The sequence below is a fragment of the Vulpes lagopus genome, chromosome 23 (genome assembly GCF_018345385.1).
Source record: "Vulpes lagopus strain Blue_001 chromosome 23, ASM1834538v1, whole genome shotgun sequence".
Classification (NCBI taxonomy): Eukaryota; Metazoa; Chordata; class Mammalia; order Carnivora; family Canidae; genus Vulpes; species Vulpes lagopus.
In genome coordinates, this window is record NC_054846.1 from 4,699,382 (window position 1) to 4,718,148 (window position 18,767).

An 18,767-nucleotide genomic window follows, 5' to 3' on the forward strand; every position below is an offset into this window, starting at 1 on the left:
GTCTGCTCTATTTATGACTTTACGCAGAGTAGCAGAGGTTAGGATGAGGTTAAGTTGATGACTATCATGAAATGTGAGCCTACAGGTGATCAGGGTAGAAGAACACGGTTCCATTCAGCAATCCACCTAATGACACATTGCTCACTTTCTCCACTTTCTTTAAAAACGAACGAAAAATAAACAAAAACCTCAACTTTCATTGTCTCAGGAAAAAACTATCATTGGCTAGGCAGCAAATATAGATAAATGTACATGCAATTTATGCCTCTCAGGGCCTTTTTGTTTTTAAACTAGAAATAACCCTGATGATCGAAATTTCTGCCACGTGGGAACAAGGACCTCTTGGATGGCCAATGGCTTTTCCTCCCCACCGCACAGCCTCTGATGCCATCTTTCTAGGGTGCTACTGCTCTTTTGCAGCTGTGCCCCTTCTCCCTGCACACTGTCTGTGTTTGCTGTTTTCCACACTGCTCAATCCGCATGTCCCAGACCCCTGCATGTGCTGACTAGCTCTCCCTACTAGTCATCAGCTACTATTGCTTCAGGTTGTCTTTTTGCTCCATCAATCACCCAAGTATTTCTGGTCATTGCGACTCAGCTCTGTTAGTTTTAGAACTGAGAACCTTTGTAAGGACACAAGAACTGTAGGGGAGGAAAACTTTTCCCTTCTTCCTTTTAGGTTTTTTTGGCTGGTCTAATAATTAAATTGACATAAGACAGATTAACTAGAGAAAAAAACAGTAATTGGTATCTACAGGAACCCCAAAGACAGGAGGCTCCGCACCAGGCAACGGGTTTATATGCCACCCTGAACTAAGGAGGAAGGGGTAAGAAATTTCTCTTATTCTTATAAGGCCACTGATCCTATAGGATTGGGAATCTACCCTTATGAACTTCATTTAGTCTTAATTATATCCTAAAAACCCTATTTCCAAATACAATGATACCGAGGGCTAGAGCTTCAACAGATGGATTTTGTAGGGACACAATTCAGTCCATAGCAACAAGGAAACAATTTTTGAACATATTACTTTGAAAAGAATGCAATTTACCCAACCGATATTTATGGAACATCTCTCACGTGCTAAGCAAAGTAGAGATCCCTGGCAGGGATCTTTGGCAGGCTGTGTATTTTTTTCTTTTTTCTTTTTTAAATTAAATATAATTAACATATAGTATGTTATTAGTTTCAGGTGTATGGTATAGTGATTCAGCACTTCTCTCCATAATGCAGTGATCATCAGGGTAAGTGTGCTTTTGATCCCCTTTACCTATTTCACCTCTCTGCCCCCTTGGCAGGTAATATTTTAAGATGGATTTTAGTAAACTGAATTATTTAATGCCAGGTGACATTTTTCATGTCTCTTACTAAGACTAGCTTTATAATACATATTTTTTTTAAATGAGAAAAGTGAAAAATTAGACATTTTGCAAAAAGTTGGGTATTACAAAAGTATTTTACAAGATATGATGACAAGGAATAAAGACAGTTTGCTAAATACCAAAAATCATATCACAGGACTTCAATGAAATAAACTAGGTTGATGGAGCCATGAGTTAAGAAAAGAAAAAGTTTGGGACCTGGGTGGCTCAGCAGTTGAGTGTCTGCCTTTGGCTCAGGGCATGATCCCCATGTGGGGATCCAGTCCCACTTCGGGCACCCTGCAGGGAGCCTGCTTCTCCCTCTGCCTACATCTCTGCCTCTCTCTCTGTATCTCATGAATAAATAAATACAATTTTTTTAAAAAGAAAAGAAAAAGTTGTCCCTAGTACAGAACTGAACAGAATTTTAGAGCTTTTTTTTTTTTTTTTTTTCTAATACCAATAGTATTAGAAAGTCTTGGAAGGGATGAAAAGTCAATAACAAAGAAATATTACATTTGCAAATCAGTGAACCAGCTCAAGAATAACAGTGAAATAGCAAGGAAACCTTTAAGGTATTGTTTATTAGAGATTAAACACATTCAAAAATGCTCATTTTATTATGTCACAAATACTCTAAAAAGACATTTAATCTGAGAGAAGTAAAATCAGAAAGAATACATTTTTTTCTTAGAAATAACACATTTTTAAAAGAAGTTTTATTTAAAATCAAACTGCATCTCTAATAATTACATAACACTTAAACAATAATCGACAACATACATTTAAATGTCATAGTTATTGTACCAAATTCATTTCTAGACACATTGGTTAAACAAGAGGAAAATGACTAGTTTGGTCAAAGGTGTTCTTAGGTAGTGATGTCATTTAAGTTTGGAGAGTTCAACTGACAGACACATGTCTTCATTGGAAGAGCTCCTTCTTAGGCACAAGATTTGTCCCTGAGTGTCTGGAGACTTAACTCTACTGTGAAGACCCATAGCACTAGGTAAAACCTACTGGGAAAAAAAAAGGAAGGGAGGAAGGAAGGAAGGAAGGAAAGAAGGAAAGAAGGGAGGGAGGGAGGGAGGAAAGGAGGGAAGGAGGAAGCGAGGGGGACTGGGGGAAAGTGGTCTGATTTGTCTGTTTGGGACTGTGAGCTTCAAAAGCTTGCATTGGAACGCCATTCCAGGATCAGGAATCCACCTAACATGTACCAGGTGCACCCTATAAAACCTTCTCCATTATTAGGGGGCAGCACTTAAAATTAAAATTCTTAGATGACAAATTCTATGGCATTTATGTATGTATGTAGTGTCTAGTAAAAAAAAAAAAACTTGATTGCAAGCCTGTAAAATAAAAACAACTGTGAATTTCAAGATACTCAGTTTAGTGGCTAAAAACATGAAATGGAGATAACAATAGTTTCATCAACTACAGTGGCTCTTGGCTACTTTGCCTGTGATATGAGAACCAATCCAATATTTCGTATCTCTAGGTTTTGACTTATTTTTTCCCTTGGCTCTTATCACCATCTACCATTTTAATTCTTTGTTTTGTTCATTTCTGTTATTAAGTTGGAGCCTTCTTGCCACTAGAATATAAATCCAATGAATTTTTCTTTCTCTTCTGTGTCCCTAGTACCTACAATAGTCTGGCATGTAAAAGTACTCAATATCTTTTGATTGACTGAATAGATAATTGCAGACTGGGAAGTTAAAGGGCATGTAGTCTTTTGGAGCCCCGCTGAGAATGATTAAGTCACATATTCATTTGTTCAACAAATATTTACTAAGTGCATATTATGTCCCAGACACTGCACTCAGTTTGGATATGCAATATTGAACGAGCAGAGCCCCTGCCCTCAATGGACAGGTTTTCAAATGACTCTGAAAATAAGAATGACTTCAGTCCTGCAAAATCACTGTCTGACCCTCGAGGACTTTGGGCTGCAAGTGACTGGTCGGTAGCCTGCCTATGCCTGAGACACGGGTGTTTCAGTTCATGCAGTTCCTTTCCCTGGAAGACGAATTAAAATATAAGTAAAATCTTTGCTACTTTAAAAACAAAGGTTATGAGAAAATAGAAGGAAGATTTGGATTTGAACCGGCCTTGAACGACGACACCACTACATCAAGTTCTGAGATATTTCTGAAAATTCAAGAACAGCTGATGTTGGTGATCTCATCAGGTCCTTTGACTTCTTTTAGAAGGTCCAAGTTTATGGAATCAAGTGAAGAAAACACACATAATGGAAATCACAGTGGAGTGAAATAAATAGCTCTTGTCTTGGAGTGAGAGGACTTAAGTTCAGATGTGTGTTAGATCTACTACGTGGCCTTCACATCTGCTTCTTGGTTACCATATCAGTAAAACAGCCCTTGTGCTTTACCATACATGTATCATTGGGGTCTTTTGAGGATCGAGTAAGATAATATTTAGAAGAACACTTGTTAAGCTTCAATATCCTTGCAAGACATAAGGATACAAGTAAGTGGCTTGGGTAATGATGATCCATTTTACGCTTAAAGGAACCTAGGAAGCAAACATTTTTCCCCTCATCTTGCATAAATTCACAAAATTCTAGAATCAGACTATACAAGTAAAACAACTTCTGTTTTCCTCTATGCAATTAACACCTCAAATTGATCACTGGGATTTTTTTTTTCTATTTTAGGATTGCAGTACATAAATTCCCTAAGCCCTCTATTAATTTCTTTTTTTATTAATTTCTTTTTAAAAAAATTCATATTAATAATCCATGCAATTAACCAAATTAGATTGTAGAAGTAGAGAAATAGAAATGTTGCCAGGCACAATACTCGTAAAAATCTTTTTCATTTTTTTGAAACACGATGCTCTAAGTAAACAATTAGAAAAAACAAAGATTCTCAGCATTTTTGTGCAAAGAAATATAGTGCTTAGCATCACAATTTTGAATAATTGCACTTCAAATGTATCTTTCTTTGATGTCTTCACATGGATAGATACCTTTACAAATTTAGATTTGCTTCCAACCACCTGGGTAAAATGATATCCACAAATATTATTTTTTAAATTAGTTTTGCTATAATCCTGGTCCTGCATAATAAGAAGAGGGTATACATCTGAAGGAAAGGGAAAAAAATTGTTTTTTATATAAGAATAAGATGAGTATTAACTCAGAGACTTAAAACTATCTTTAGAGTTCATGGAATTCTTGATATATTGTCAGGAGAATGTCTTTACTTTGATAAGTAAGTTAATGTTACAAAGTAGTAAAAGATAATTGAATCAATATTAGCTCACTGCTTAATTACTTCTTGGAAAGAAGGAGAATCAAGCCTAGAATATTTTGTTGCAATGAAAGTTTGGGGAGGCAACATTTACTTGATATTCCTGGTTTATAGCAAAGTGATTTGTTTAGTATGGACCTCTTTCTTCTTTTTCTCCTTTTTTTTTTTTTTTTTTAGAAAATATTCAGGATGTACTTTTTAAAACAGTCCTCTATATCTCCTTAGAAATAAAGTTTTGGCTTCTCAGAGGTTTTGATTACTCTCCTGTGTGTGACCCCACCCTCTCTTTTATCCCTTAAGGAAAAAAAAAACAAAAACAAAAACAAAAAGACTCTCATCCCAATCCTTCAGCGCAGAGGATGGCATAATTGCCTACAGCTACATAAATCAGAAAAGCCAGAACCATGGAGACACCCTGTATCTTTGTATTTATTTGACTTATTTAAGATTTATATACTATTTATCATGTGCTGGGCACTCCTCAAATTAACTCACTTCATAGTCATAACAGCAGGTTAACCAAAAACCCAAGCATGGAGACATTAAATATAAACCATTCAAGGTTGCCAAACTAGTAAATGACAAGGTTGGAATTTGAACCCGTGTCCTCTGCCTCCAGAGTCTGTGTATATGAACATGACATCATGTTGTCTCTCTCTGTGATTAGGTTTTATTACTTCCTCCTCCCAGGTACTTCTTAAATACTTTCTCCTTCACCCTGTCATCATGCTGATTGAAGCCACTGTTGGGGAGGAAGAATTTCCTCTGCCCTTCAAGGTCCTTCCAGCTGGATTTAGAGAATCAAACTGACATGAGACAGATTAACAGGAGAAAATCCAATTTAATAGCATACGTATGGAGAGTCCACACAGGCATGGAAATTCCAAAGACAGCCAGGCAGCATGAAGCTTGTATGAGCTAAGGAGAGGGGTTAGGTGTCTGAAGATATAAAGGGGAGAAAGACTATTAGCACAAAGGTGAAGGGAGGTGTTTAGAAAACAGAGCTCGTCTCATTATGCTGGTGAGTTTCTTAGATAAAAGGGAGTCTCTGTGGATAGCTCTCTTCCTGGTAGAGTGGGCAGTTGAGGTGGTTTTTCTGAATCTGCTGGGTGTGGATTGCTTTTAACTCAAAATAACCTTCATGCCAAAATGCCCCCCCCTTGGGGTGGCCTTCTTTTAGCCCCCACACAACATTCATGCTCCACATGATCTTTAGATAACTTCTCTTTTTTCCCCCAGTTCATTACGTATGAACTAGATTGCATGATTTCCTAAAAACACAAACCTGATCATTTTAGTCCTTAGCATAGAAACGTTCAATGGCTTTCCACTAATATTAAAAAAAAAAAAAAACAATCAACTTTCTTTGCACTGTCTACTTTGCAGCTTCCCTCCTCTTGCCTCCCTGTCACTCTGTATTCCAGATACATTAGGCTTCTAATTCTTCAAATGTCTCATACTCTCTCCCATTTCAGAGCCTGTCCATTGACCACTGCCGTACGCCAGGGTTTCTCAACTATGACACCACCAACATCTTGGACTGGGTCGTTCTCTATCGTGGAAGGTTTTTCTGCGTGATGTAAGATGTGCAGCAGCATTTCTGGCCTCTACTCAATAGATGCCAGTAGGAACCTCCGGTTTTAATAACCAGAAATGTCTTCAGACACTGCCAAATGCCTCGTGAGGCAAGAGGTGGTATGAAAATCACTCCTATTGAGGATCGTTGCCTTTGACTTACATGTCCCGACCCCCTCTTTTGATTTATTCTTATTTACTCTGCAGAACTTAAGATCACTTCCTCAGAAAAGCCTTCTCTGATTTCGGCCCGGATGCTGCAGCCTGGGTTCCCTGGGAAGAAGACACTGGGACTGCAATTAGTTTGCAAGCAGTTTATTATAACGCACTCTTGAGATAAACATGTGTGGAAAGAAACAGGATTGGGCAGAAGGAGACATTGGGCTGCAATGTTATTTCAGGGAAGGCCCCACTTGACCCTGCTGAAGCTGGGATGGTCCCTCTGAGTTGTCCTATGGAGTGAGGGAACAGGGCCTTTTTACCTCCAAGATGACGAGGCATGGCCTGCAGGCTGTGCTGGAAAGGGGCATAACCTTGGGTTTGGCAATTGTCTTTAGTAGAGGCAATTTGCTGGGAAGGTCGAGAGCTGGGGACGATGTCACAGCAGCAATTGCAACAACCGAGGGAAATAAGCCCTTGATATCTGAAGAGGGATTTGGGCAGCATACCAAGGCACTCACTGCAGTCCACCCCTTGCACCACTCGTATCCACTTATTTATGGAAATTCTAGTGGCCTTTTTCCCAAAGTAAATTCCTAAGAGGAAGGTCACTGAATAAGCCATAGTCCCTACTGCTCCAGGACAATATTCATGGTCTCGTTCCTTTCAATTTAGTAAAGATCCCCTCACCCTAAGCTCTCACCTGTTTATCTCAGTAGCAAATCTCCTGTTGTGACAGAGATTCTCATCCCGGAGGGGTTTTTACCCCTCCTGGGGAGTGGCTGCTGCTTTCTCCATCAAAACTGAGCAAAAGACTAACAAGAGGGGTGTGAGTCAGTGACCTTAATGCCAACCATATTCCTCCCTGTCTCGTTGTGGAGTCAGATCAAGAAGCCTATGGGCAACTCAGAGGAGGCCGCGTTCCCAGCACTGGGTGGAGTCTTTGTAGACTTGCCATACAAGTGTTTTCCCATTCAGGGAATGTGAATTCCGTGAATGCTAGTGCGATTAAGATCCTTTCAGCAGCAACTAACAGAATACTTAATTTAGAAGAGGCTAAAGCAATGAATGTATGCATTATCCTAATAGACAAGGAGTGTAGGGGTGTGAAAACCATCGAGTTGGTTACTTTGGTGGCTTCATGATGTCATGAAGAACTGAGGCTTTCCATATTTCTCTTGGTTTTCATCCTTAGATTTGAACCCTCATGGCTGCAAGATGGCTGCCAAAGCTCCAGGCGTTATCTCCCACACATCACAACTGGGCAGGAGGGTTGGGTTCTCCTCGTATACCTCTTTATGTCTTCACCATCTAGACAGGATTGGGTTACATACCGATGCCACAGCTGTCAGGGTACTTGGTGATCTTAGTCTCTGATATGGGGGGGGGGGGCTGTGACAGCAGGGAGAGTGAGGGCAGGCCGAGTGGGAAACCAGCAGATGCTGCCACAGTATGCAGTGCACCTGCTACATGGTAGGAGTTTCATAAATTTGTATGAAACGCCTTACATATGTTTTCTTCTTTCTCAATCGGTTTCTAATTCTCTTTGTTTTTCTTTCTTTTTTGCCTCCCTCACTCTTCCTCATTTTATTCCTGTTTATTTTTCTGCCCATAAAGCTATCTTTTTGGCATAATCAAAGTTCTAGTCATTTGTATTTTTAAAAAATTGCAGGTTATATATTTCTCCATAAGAAAAGAAGACGAACTAAATTTTATTAAGGGACATTGATTATTTTCCGTTTCACAGCTTTCAGATCCATGAAGCTCCTGTCTCTCGGTCGATGCATAAACAGAGTGACTATGAGGAGAAAATGAAAGAACAGAGAGAGGCACATACACTTGGTATTCACAAGGATGGATTCCAGGGGTCAGAATGAGCGGGCTGTGATCCCAGCCATTCCACTGTGTGACTTTAGGCAAGTTCCTCAAACTGCCTATCCCTCAACTCACTCATCTATAAAATGGGAAAAATAAAAGTGCATACCTCATAGAATCTTTGTGAAAATTAAATGAGAAAACGTACGTAACCTTCAGAAAACTGTCAGCAGGGCAGCCCGGGGGGCTCAGCGGTTGAGCATCTGCCTTCAGCCCAGGAGGTGATCCTGGAGACCCGGGGTCGAGTCCCACGTCGGGCTCCCTGCATGGAGCCTGCTTCTCCCTCTGTCCGTGTCTCTGTCTCTGTCTCTCATGAATAAATAAATAAATAAAATCTTAAAAAAAAAAAACCTGTCAGCAAGGAGTCCTTTGTCTCAAAGATTCCAGGTAAGAATCTATAGGAAGAACAAAGCGTCTGGGTTCAAATTCAGACTCTCCAAACTGAGCCTCAGGGCTTCTGTGCCAAAGTAGTTTCCAATTGATTTAAACCATGCCTTCTTACTTACCTGGTGTGGCCACATTTCATCGAAGAATTTATCTTTTATCCTTATCCTTTATTCTTGCCTACCTTCCCTCCCCCCGTGAATGTTCTTTTAAATTCTATGAGGAGGAGTCCCAAATCTGTAAGTTTAAGTCTCGGCTCCAGTGTGATGTCTGTAATCACATTGCCAGCCTCCTGCTGGAAGTCTCCATGGAGCATCCCATCGAAACCTCAAAACACCACTGATTTACTGTATGGATTTGGACATATAATAACAAGTAGGTGATCTCTGGGATTCTCAGTGTCTTAAGTTAAAAAAAAAAAAAAAAAAAGGAGGAGTGCCAGGGTGGCTCGGTCAGTTAACCAATGGACTCTTGGTTTTGGCTCATGTCATGATCTCAAGGTCCATGCTTAGTGTAGAGTCTGCTTGAGATTTTCCCTCCTTCTCCCTCTGCCCCTTACCCCACTTGCATGCATGTAAGTCTATCTCAGATAAATAAATGAAAGAAAGAAAGAAAGAAAGAAAGAAAGAAAGAAAGAAAGAAAGAAGAAAAGAAAGAAATCAGGTTGGGCAAGGTAGGGGTGTGGGTGAAGGAAATCACTGCTAAGACTTCGTACGAACAGTTTCTTATTCCATGTCCAAAACAAAAATTATCATCTTCTCCTATAAACTGCTTCTATTCCTGTCTTTCCTATTTCAGATTTATAACATTGGTCTTGTGAGAATGGATTTAAAAATTGAACATAATTCTGTCGCTGTCATGTTCAAAGGGCTGTGGTTGTTTATTACCTGATGAATCCCATCCCACTTTAATCTGGCCTTGACCTGAAGAAAACAATTCTGAAAAAAAAAAAAAAGAAAGAAAGAAAGAAAGAAAACAATTCTGCTTTAGTCCAATTTTGACCTGTCCTTTCAGTCCAGGCCCTTGTGTTCTACTTACTGCACTTCACATTCTGGCAGTTCATTAACATTATTCTATTACCCCCCAAATTTACTTCCCCTAATTAGACTTGGGAAATCCTACGCGTGCTTCAAAATCTGGTTTCATTGACCTTTCCAGTGCCCATCACAGACGATTATGTCTTCTTCTGTTTCTTCTAGGGGCCTCCTGTAGGGCTCTTTATTATCACATAATATCTGGTTAACGTTAGAGCCATTCACAAGTTTTTTTTCTCCACTAGTTTGTAAATTCCTTAAGGCAGCAGCTGTATTTTGTTCACGTAATCTAGAATTCACACTGTCTAAAAAATGTTTACTACTAGCTTATATAGTAAAAATGTAAATGCCGTGGAATAGAATAATGTTTAAAATGCTTACAATGTTCAAATTTGCATGCGATTTTAACATGCATCGAATGCGCTTGGGTCAGTGAGATGTTTCAAACTCCTATAAGGTTTACATTAGGTGTTTTCCCTTTCAAAGATTTTATTTTTGCATATATTTCTGTTCAATTAAAATGTTATCGCTTTTGAAATTTACAACAGGAAAATAATACCACCAGCTTTCACTTAACAGATAATAGACTTGTAAGACATTTTGAGTTCTTTGAATTAAAATCTATAGAAATGCTAAATATTGTTATCTCAAATCATTAGCATTTTGTCTGGAAACCTCTCCCTCTAGGCACATATGGGATTTTTATTTTTATGCATAAATTTGCATAACTGCACTATCTTTCACAGACTACAGTCTGTAGACATTAACTTGACAAATATGATCAAATCATCAGTTTCAGTCTGATTCAGTGAATTTAAAACTTCTTAATGGGGGTATTTCCATCTGTACTCAGCCTTCAATAGTCTCTCTCCCTTTCTTGTCCAAAGAGACCCTTAATCAGTAGTAACTGTAGATTAACGTAACACATTCATTTCCAAAAATAATTTATTTCCATGTTTTTTTTTTTTTTTTTAGTATTTTCAGATAACTCCATGACAGCATAAAATATTCAGGAACAAGTTTCTTCAAAAAAGTGATCACCAACTGTACACAGGAGAGATTGGGCACGGACAAGTGAGTAAGTGTGCTGTGGCATTTCATAGCTTATTTGTTTTCTTTAATCTTTGTATATCCTAAATGTCCCAGTTTTATCAGCCTACATGGAAAATGTCTTTACACCTACGTTACACTCCAATCCCGAAACACTGTTAAATAACAAAAATTAAACTGAACAAGTTTTAAGGATTTAATTGGCTTTGTTAAATGAATCAGGAAATTTTGTATCTAGCAAATAGGGCGCTACAGAGAGGGAAAGGTTTTCAAAGGCAGGACAAGGAAGTCATAAACAGAAAAAAAAAAAAAGATTGTTTTGGGTGAAGTCATCTTCTTTTGGGGACAAAAGGGCCTTATTAGGTAAACTAAGTCTTCATCCTTTGGGGGATGGAAAAGGCCATGTGACACATTACCTTATTGGTTCTGACCAAAAAATTCCTGATGGACTGGTTAAGACTGCATTTCTAGGGGAGATTGGAATTAGATTAGATATGAAGCCCGTTTGGTGGTTTCACCCAGCATAAGTGACTCCACTTAGTGCCTATAGTTTGTGTGTTGTTGTTTTTTTAACAATTATCATCTCTTGACCACAAAGTCTCCCATCCCCACCTTCACCCGAGTATTTATGGGTACTGCTCGCTGGTTCTTGTCATAACTTAGTGGACTGGGCTTCTTGCCCCAGGCACAGACATATCCACAGACACTTTCCGAGTAATGTCTCCTCTCTGAGGAGCTGGAATTCTCTTGTTACATCTGTCAAGAGAGAAAAATTCTATCTACTATCTTACTTTTTGTGGGGTCCCTTAGCACGTTTGAATAAAGCCCAGGGTCTTGCCATCAAGGGAAATACTTTCAAGTACCACACAGTCCCCTCCTATGCAAAGCATGCAGATGCCTTTAGAACCGGTATTTGTCTCCAAGCCATACTCTGAACTATCATTTTAGTTCAACTCTGGAGCCATGTTTAAAGTGTGGATGATTGCGCTAGATAATATTCTCTCTTAGAGCAAATCCAGTATCAGAAACTCCATAATCTCCCATATACAACGACTGCTGCAAGGGCCTGTATTAAAATTGTGTTTGTCTAAATGCCAGTAGCAGGCAAAGTCCAAGTCTTTGCTCTACCCAGGCCAATCTTGAAAATATCTACTTATCAATGATGCAAATAGATATCTAATAACTCCCCTAAAGAGAAGTACTTCACTCCCAGGTCTAACCCATTAATTTTGGCTTTTTATGACGAGAAATTTTCTAGTTGTAACTCGTATTAGAAGAGTGATTGTTGATGTAAAAAAAAGAAAACATTCTCGTGTAAAATGCTCCTTAAATTGAACCTGCCAGCATAAATTTCCCAAATGAGAGCCAAACTGCCCAGTTTCATATCCTTTCTCATGAGCTTACTGCTGAATGGCCCTGGGCAAGTGTGTTATTTAGTTATCTCTTGCTGTGTAACAAATAACCACAAGATTAGCAGCTTGAACCAACACATAGATATACTCTCACAATTTCCATGGCTAAGAACTCTGGGCATGCTTTAACGGGTTCTCTGCTTCAGGGTGTTTCACAAGGCTGAAACTCAAGGCTTGAGCCAGGGCTGCCTCACTTGACACTAGACGAGGAAACGATGTACTTCAAAGCTCACTTCATTGTTAGTAGGATTCTCTTCCTCATAGGTTATTAGACTGAAGACATCAGCTTCTTGCTAGCTATTAGCTGCAAGCCACTCTCAGTGCCTTGGCACATGGTCCTCTCCATATGGCAGCTTACTTCATCAAAGCTAGTGCAAGAATCAATAGAGGGAGACTGATAGCAAAATAACAGTTATAATCTTATGTAACCAAATACAGAAGTTATATCTCAACACTTTTTCCATATTCTGTTGGTAAGAAGCAAGTCACATTTCCTACCCACTTGTAGCAGGAGGTGGGGATAACAGGAAGCCATCTAAGAGTCTGTCTACCAAAATAAGTCACTTAACTTATTTGCGTATCCCCCCCCACAATTTATAAAGTGAGGGGACTAATGAAGATAATAATAGGATCTACCACATAGATTTGTGAAGATTAAATCAGCTGATCAACTAATATATGTTTAAATAATATAACTGTGTTTGTTACATAGTATATACCCAATAAAAATTAATTATTTAGATTCTTACTCATGTATCATAAACTTAAATCACCCCAAATTTTGGCCATACTCACAGGCTCTTTTCTTTGATCATGCAAGTACCTTCATCATCTTTGCCTCTTTCCTCAAATCTAATTTAGAAACATCTTATTATCCATCAAGGCCTGCTCAAATAACACTTTTTCCAAGATTTATTTCTAAGTTCCCATAGCTGTAAATCTGTTTCTTCTCCACTATAAAACTGTACTTCATTTGCAGAAATGGTTGTTTTCTCGTGTCTCTACCCACAAAACAGTAAACTATTTGATGTTAGGGATTCTGGTGTTGATGATTGTATCCCTATGATGGGCAGACATTCAATAAAGATTCATTGTGTTGAACCAAGAATTAGACTTTGGTTTAAAATTTTGTCATTGATCAGATTAATCAAAGAAAGTGTTAGAAGGAATCAGTATAAATTGAATAAGATATAAGGTATTAGCCTGTTCTCATAGGAAAAGATAAAATTTACTAACCTGTAAAAGATAAAATAAAACTAACCTGTCAGGATTGACACTTTATTCCAAATCATATCTACTTGCTAAATTATTGTACTTGCAAAGTCCTTATGGGATATTGAATAACTCAAACTCCTTTTCAAATAAGAAGACTTGAACTCTCATTCTTCTCATGAAAGAAACTGTTATGTTTCATCAAAAGCTTATAAAGCTTATAACAAGGGAAATTTGGACCAAAATTTCAAACTATGACACACACAGAGTCAGCCCTTCCTGGTCATATTTCTGTGTACTTACCCCAATTGTCTAGAAGCATCATTTAACCTCTTTCATTACTTCCCCCATATCTAACCACTCCTAAAGTAGTCACATGTTATCTTCCATGACTTTGCCATAATACCTCCAGATTCAGTGTCAAGCAGAAGCATTCAATTGACAAACCTCAGGTCTGTGGTCTCCTTACACTTCAGTAAGATTGTGACTTCCATGTTGAGGATTTTTCTTAAATAGGAAAGAGGTTGGCTGCCAGGTGGACAAAAATGACCAAATATTCATTTTACTCAATTAGTTTTGAATATAATATTTTTCTACACGGTCACATATTCTTCATCACCATGATAATACTCCCCTTGAAGTTTAAAGATTAAAATTTTAATCTAGTCCATTAAGTAGATGTATAATAAAAAAAATAAATTAGTAATAAAAAATTTTCCACAAAGAAAAGCCCAGGAACAGATGGCTTCACATGTGAATTCTACCAAACATTTATTAAAAAAAAAAAAAGAAAGAAAGAAAGAAAGATTGTATCTATTTATTTGAGATAGTGAGCAAGAGAGAGAGAGAGAGCATGAGTAGGGGGGACAAGCAAACTCTCCACTGACCAGGGAGCCCAATGTGGGCTCGACACCAGGACCTTAGGGTCATGACCTGAGCTGAAGGCAGATGCTTAACTAACTGAGCCATCCAGGCACCCCTCTACCAAATATTCAGAGGAATCAACACCAACTCTTTAAAACTTTAAAAAAAAAAAAAAAGAAAGGAAGAAAGAGGAAGGATAACTTTACATCTCATTCTGTGAAGCCAGAATTATATTGCTATCAAAGCTAGAAAAATACATTGTAAGAAAAGGAACATATACACCAATATCCCTTATGAACATAGATGTAAACACACTTAACAAAATATGGTAAATCAAGTCCAGCAACATATAAAAAGAAGTAACACCGTGATTAAGTGGAATTTATCCCAGAAATGCAAGTTTTGTTAATATACAAAAATCAGTCAATGTAATACATCATAGTAATAAAATAAAGAACAAACACCATATGATTACCTCAAGAGATACAAAAAAAGGCACTTTACAAAATCCAACAACCTTTCATAATAAACAATGAGTAGAAAGGAATGCTCTCATAATTATAAAAAGCATCTATGAAAAACTCAAAACTAAAATCATACTCTATAGTGAAAAGACTGAATCCATCCATCTTAAGTTTGAAAAAAAGACAAGGATCTCTGCTCTCACATCTATTCAAGATTGTACTGGAGGTCAGTTAGGCAAGAAAAAGTAATAAAACCCAACTGGATTGGAAAGGAAAAAGTTAAAGTGTATCTATTTGAAGATGATATTACCTTTCATAGAAAATGCTAAGGTGTCCACTAAAAAGTGATTAGATCTGATAAATGAGTTCAGCAAGTTTGGATACGAAATCAATGTAGAAAAATCAAATGGATTTCTATATACTGGCAATGGGCAACCCAAAAATGAAATTAAGAAAACAATTCCATTTATAATAGAAATAAAACATTTTTAAAAAATTAACAAAAGATATACAAACTAAGTATGAACACTGTAAACTATAAAACATTATTGAAATAGATTAAAAGTAGGAAAGATACACAAATGGAAAGATATCTTATGATCATGGAACTTAATACTGTGAAGATGGCAATACTTCCTAAGCTGATAAACAGATTTAACACAATCTCTATCAAAATCCTTGCTATACTTTTGCAGAATTGAAAAATTGATCCTAAAATACACATGGAAACCAATCAAGGGACTCAGAATAACCAACAATTTTTTTGAAAAGGAAACAAACGTGGAAGACTCATGATTCCAGGTTTCAATGCTTAATACAAAACAACAGTAAACATGACAGTGTGTTACTGGCATCAGGCTAGACTCAGATTAATAAAACAGAAGTGAGCATCTTGAAATAAACCCTTAAGGTTATTGTCAATTTTCTACAAAACTGTCAAGATAATTCAATGGAGAAAGAAGAATCTTTTCAATAAATTATGCTGGGATAACTGGATACACATGCAAAATAAAGAAGTCAGACCCTTACCTTGTAGCATATATAAAAATCAACTCAAAATGGATTATAAATATGAATATAAGAGCTCAAGCAATGAAACTCTTAGAAGAAAACAAAGAAGTAAACTTTTGTAAGCTTGGATTAGACAATGGCTTCTGAGATATAATACCAAAACAACAAAAGAAAACATAGACAAATTGGACTTTATAGCAAGTTCAAAAACTTTTTTAAAGGGTACCAGCAAGAAAGTGAAAAGACATTCATGTTATTGGAAAAAAATATTTACAAATTATGTATCTGATAAGGAATTCATGTCTGAAATATATAAAGTGCACTTACAACTCAAAAATAAAAAGACAAATAATTGAAAAGTTATGTCTGCACAAAAACTTGCACATAGATGTTTATAGAAGCTTTATTCATAATTGTCAGAATTTGGAAACAACTGAGATATCCTTCAGTAGAAGAATGGATAAACTGTGGTACAGGCAGATAATGGAATATAACCCAATGCTCAAGAGAAAGAAACAATCAAGCCATGAAAAGATATGGGAAAACATGAAGTGCGTATTGCTCAGTGAAGGAAGCCAATCTGAAAGGCTGTATACTGTATGATCCCAACGATATGACACCCTGGAAAAGGTGAAACTATGGTGACAGGGAAAAGATAAGTGGTTTCCAGGGGTTTGGGGGAGGATAGCTGAATAGGTAGGTAGAACACAGAGGGATTTTAAGGCAGTGAAAATAATGGATAGATGTCATTACACATTTATCCAAATGCAAAGAAAGTACAACACCAAGAGTGAACCCTGCTGTACCCTATGGACTTGGGATGATTAGGACATGTCAATGTAGGTTCATCAACTTTAACAAATGTACTGTCTGGTGGGAGATGTTGAGGATGTGGGAAGCGATGTACCTGTGGGAGGCAGAGGGTATGTGAAAGATCCCTGTACTTTCCCCTCAATTTTGCTGTGAACCTAAAACTGCTCTTTGCAAAAAAAGCCAATTATAAAAAAGACCAATCAATGAAAAATTAGAAAAGGAACTGAACAGGCATTTTTATGAAAGCGAGATATCCAAATGTTTACTAAGCACACAAAAATATGCTCACCGCTATTAGCCATTAGGGAATGAAATCAAAACCACAATGAGATACCATTCCAATCCCTAGCTTGGTTGAAATAAATAAATAAAAAAAAAAACCAATAACAAGTGTTGTCAAGGATGTGGAAAATGGAAATATAAAAGGGGCACCTCGTGGCACAGTTGGGTAAGTGTCTGACTCTTGCTTTTGCCCAAGGTTGTGATCTCAGATCGTGAGATCAAGCCCCTCATCAGGCTCTGTACTCAGTGTGGAGTCTATCTAAGTGTCTTGCTCCTTCTCCCTCTGCCTCTTTCCCTCTGTGCATTCTCTTTCTCTAAAACAATAAATAAATATTTTTTTTAAAAAGAAATGTAAAAAGAGGGCCACTTTGAAAAAAAAAAAAGTTCCTCAAAATCTTAAGCATAGAGTTACCATAAGATCTGAGAAGATCCCTTCTAGGTATATGCCAAAAAAATGGAAACATTTACCCACATAAAAACCTATACATAATGTTCATATTGTTATTCACAATCCACATGGTAGAAACAATGCCAATGTCTGTCAGCTGAAGAAAGGATAAACAAAATATGGTATATTCAAAATATGGCCTATTATGTGTGAATAAGGGATCATTTAGCGATAAGAAGAAATGGAGTATCATATAATATATGGTACAATAAAGCTGTTATTTAAGACAATTCAATTGTAGAATGTAGGATAGACCTAGAGAGAAAGGGAAATTATATATCTATGCTAAAATTTCTTTTTTTGCTCAATACTGTATGCTTTTTAACTGTTAAGTTGCCATATGTTTATCCACTGAAGATTATTCCAACTCCTGTTTGACCAAGTAATTTAAAAATAATTAGTTTAATTCATTCTTTTAATTCTGTGGTTTCAAAACTAGTCATGCCTGTCAAGCTTGTCAAACCATCACCAAATACATGTGTAAGCAGATTGAAATATATTTATTGACTTTAGCAAAAAGTGCGATTCCTATTAATTACTGGAACCACATTTCTGTTAAGCTTAGAAATATATTAACCAAATTATGTAAAGTAGAACACAACCATTCTAAATTTCAGAATAAACCATTTGCTTTTCCAAGAGCAAGAGAAAAATGACAGCCGTAGCAAAACAATAGAAATCGTTGTACCCCCACCTCAAGTTCAGTTACATTCTTCCTTTAAAAATAACTAGTCTTTTTTTAAAATGCAAAGAATGAGCTCCTAGATGTTTCTAAACTAGAAAAATAGTCACGGACAATTTGTTTCAAATATCATGAGGCTCTGCTAGCCTATCCAGTAATGATCCATTTATTTGTTAGCCACCTGGGAACTGTGGGTGGTGTGGGTTGTCCAACTATCTTCTGATTATGTCCTTGGAAAGGAGTAGCAGGTGCCATGCCAATGTTCCTTTGGTATTCTCTTAATGCCAAATAGATCATGTTTTAAATCCCTGTCAGTCTCATCCCTTCATACAGATGAATTCAACCCATAGTCATTAAATAAAAGTGTGACACATAGAGTTACTGCCGTGTTCACAAAACCATGACCAGAACAGAAAAATGTGTATCAGAAGGCAGCGAGCTCTAGTCTCCCTTGTTCTCTTCTAAACTGCACATCATATCAATATAACTGAACCACAAGCAGCAAAGTGGTTGTTCTCCTCCTCTCCCAGGGTTCTAGTAAGAATTCCCCAAATGAATCAGATTGAACTATTTCAGCTGTAAAAACATAACGTAGGACGCACAGCATAGTCTCATTTATTTTTTAAGGAAACTTGCCTGGTTAGTCACAAGTCTCCATATCTCACATTGATTAACTTAATCCGCTGCTTTTTAAATGTCATATATCTACCCAGAGAACTTTGAATTGAGTTTAGCCTTAAGAAGCGAAACTAGATGGGGTAACGAAATCAGTTACCCTATCAGGATCTTACAAAATGTCTTTGATATCCTTTAAACTTTATTCATGCAATCATAGAATAAAAATGACAGTGTTTATATTGAACTA

General features: G+C 37.3%; 1 long non-coding RNA gene across 1 annotated transcript; it reads left to right on the forward strand.

Moving 5' to 3' along the window:
* Nucleotides 1-733: 733 nt before the first annotated feature.
* On the forward strand, nt 734-8,361 carry LOC121481644. Its single transcript, XR_005985331.1, has 3 exons — nt 734-827; nt 1,188-1,245; nt 8,119-8,361. It is a non-coding gene; the product is annotated as an uncharacterized LOC121481644 (long non-coding RNA).
* Nucleotides 8,362-18,767: the final 10,406 nt, after the last annotated feature.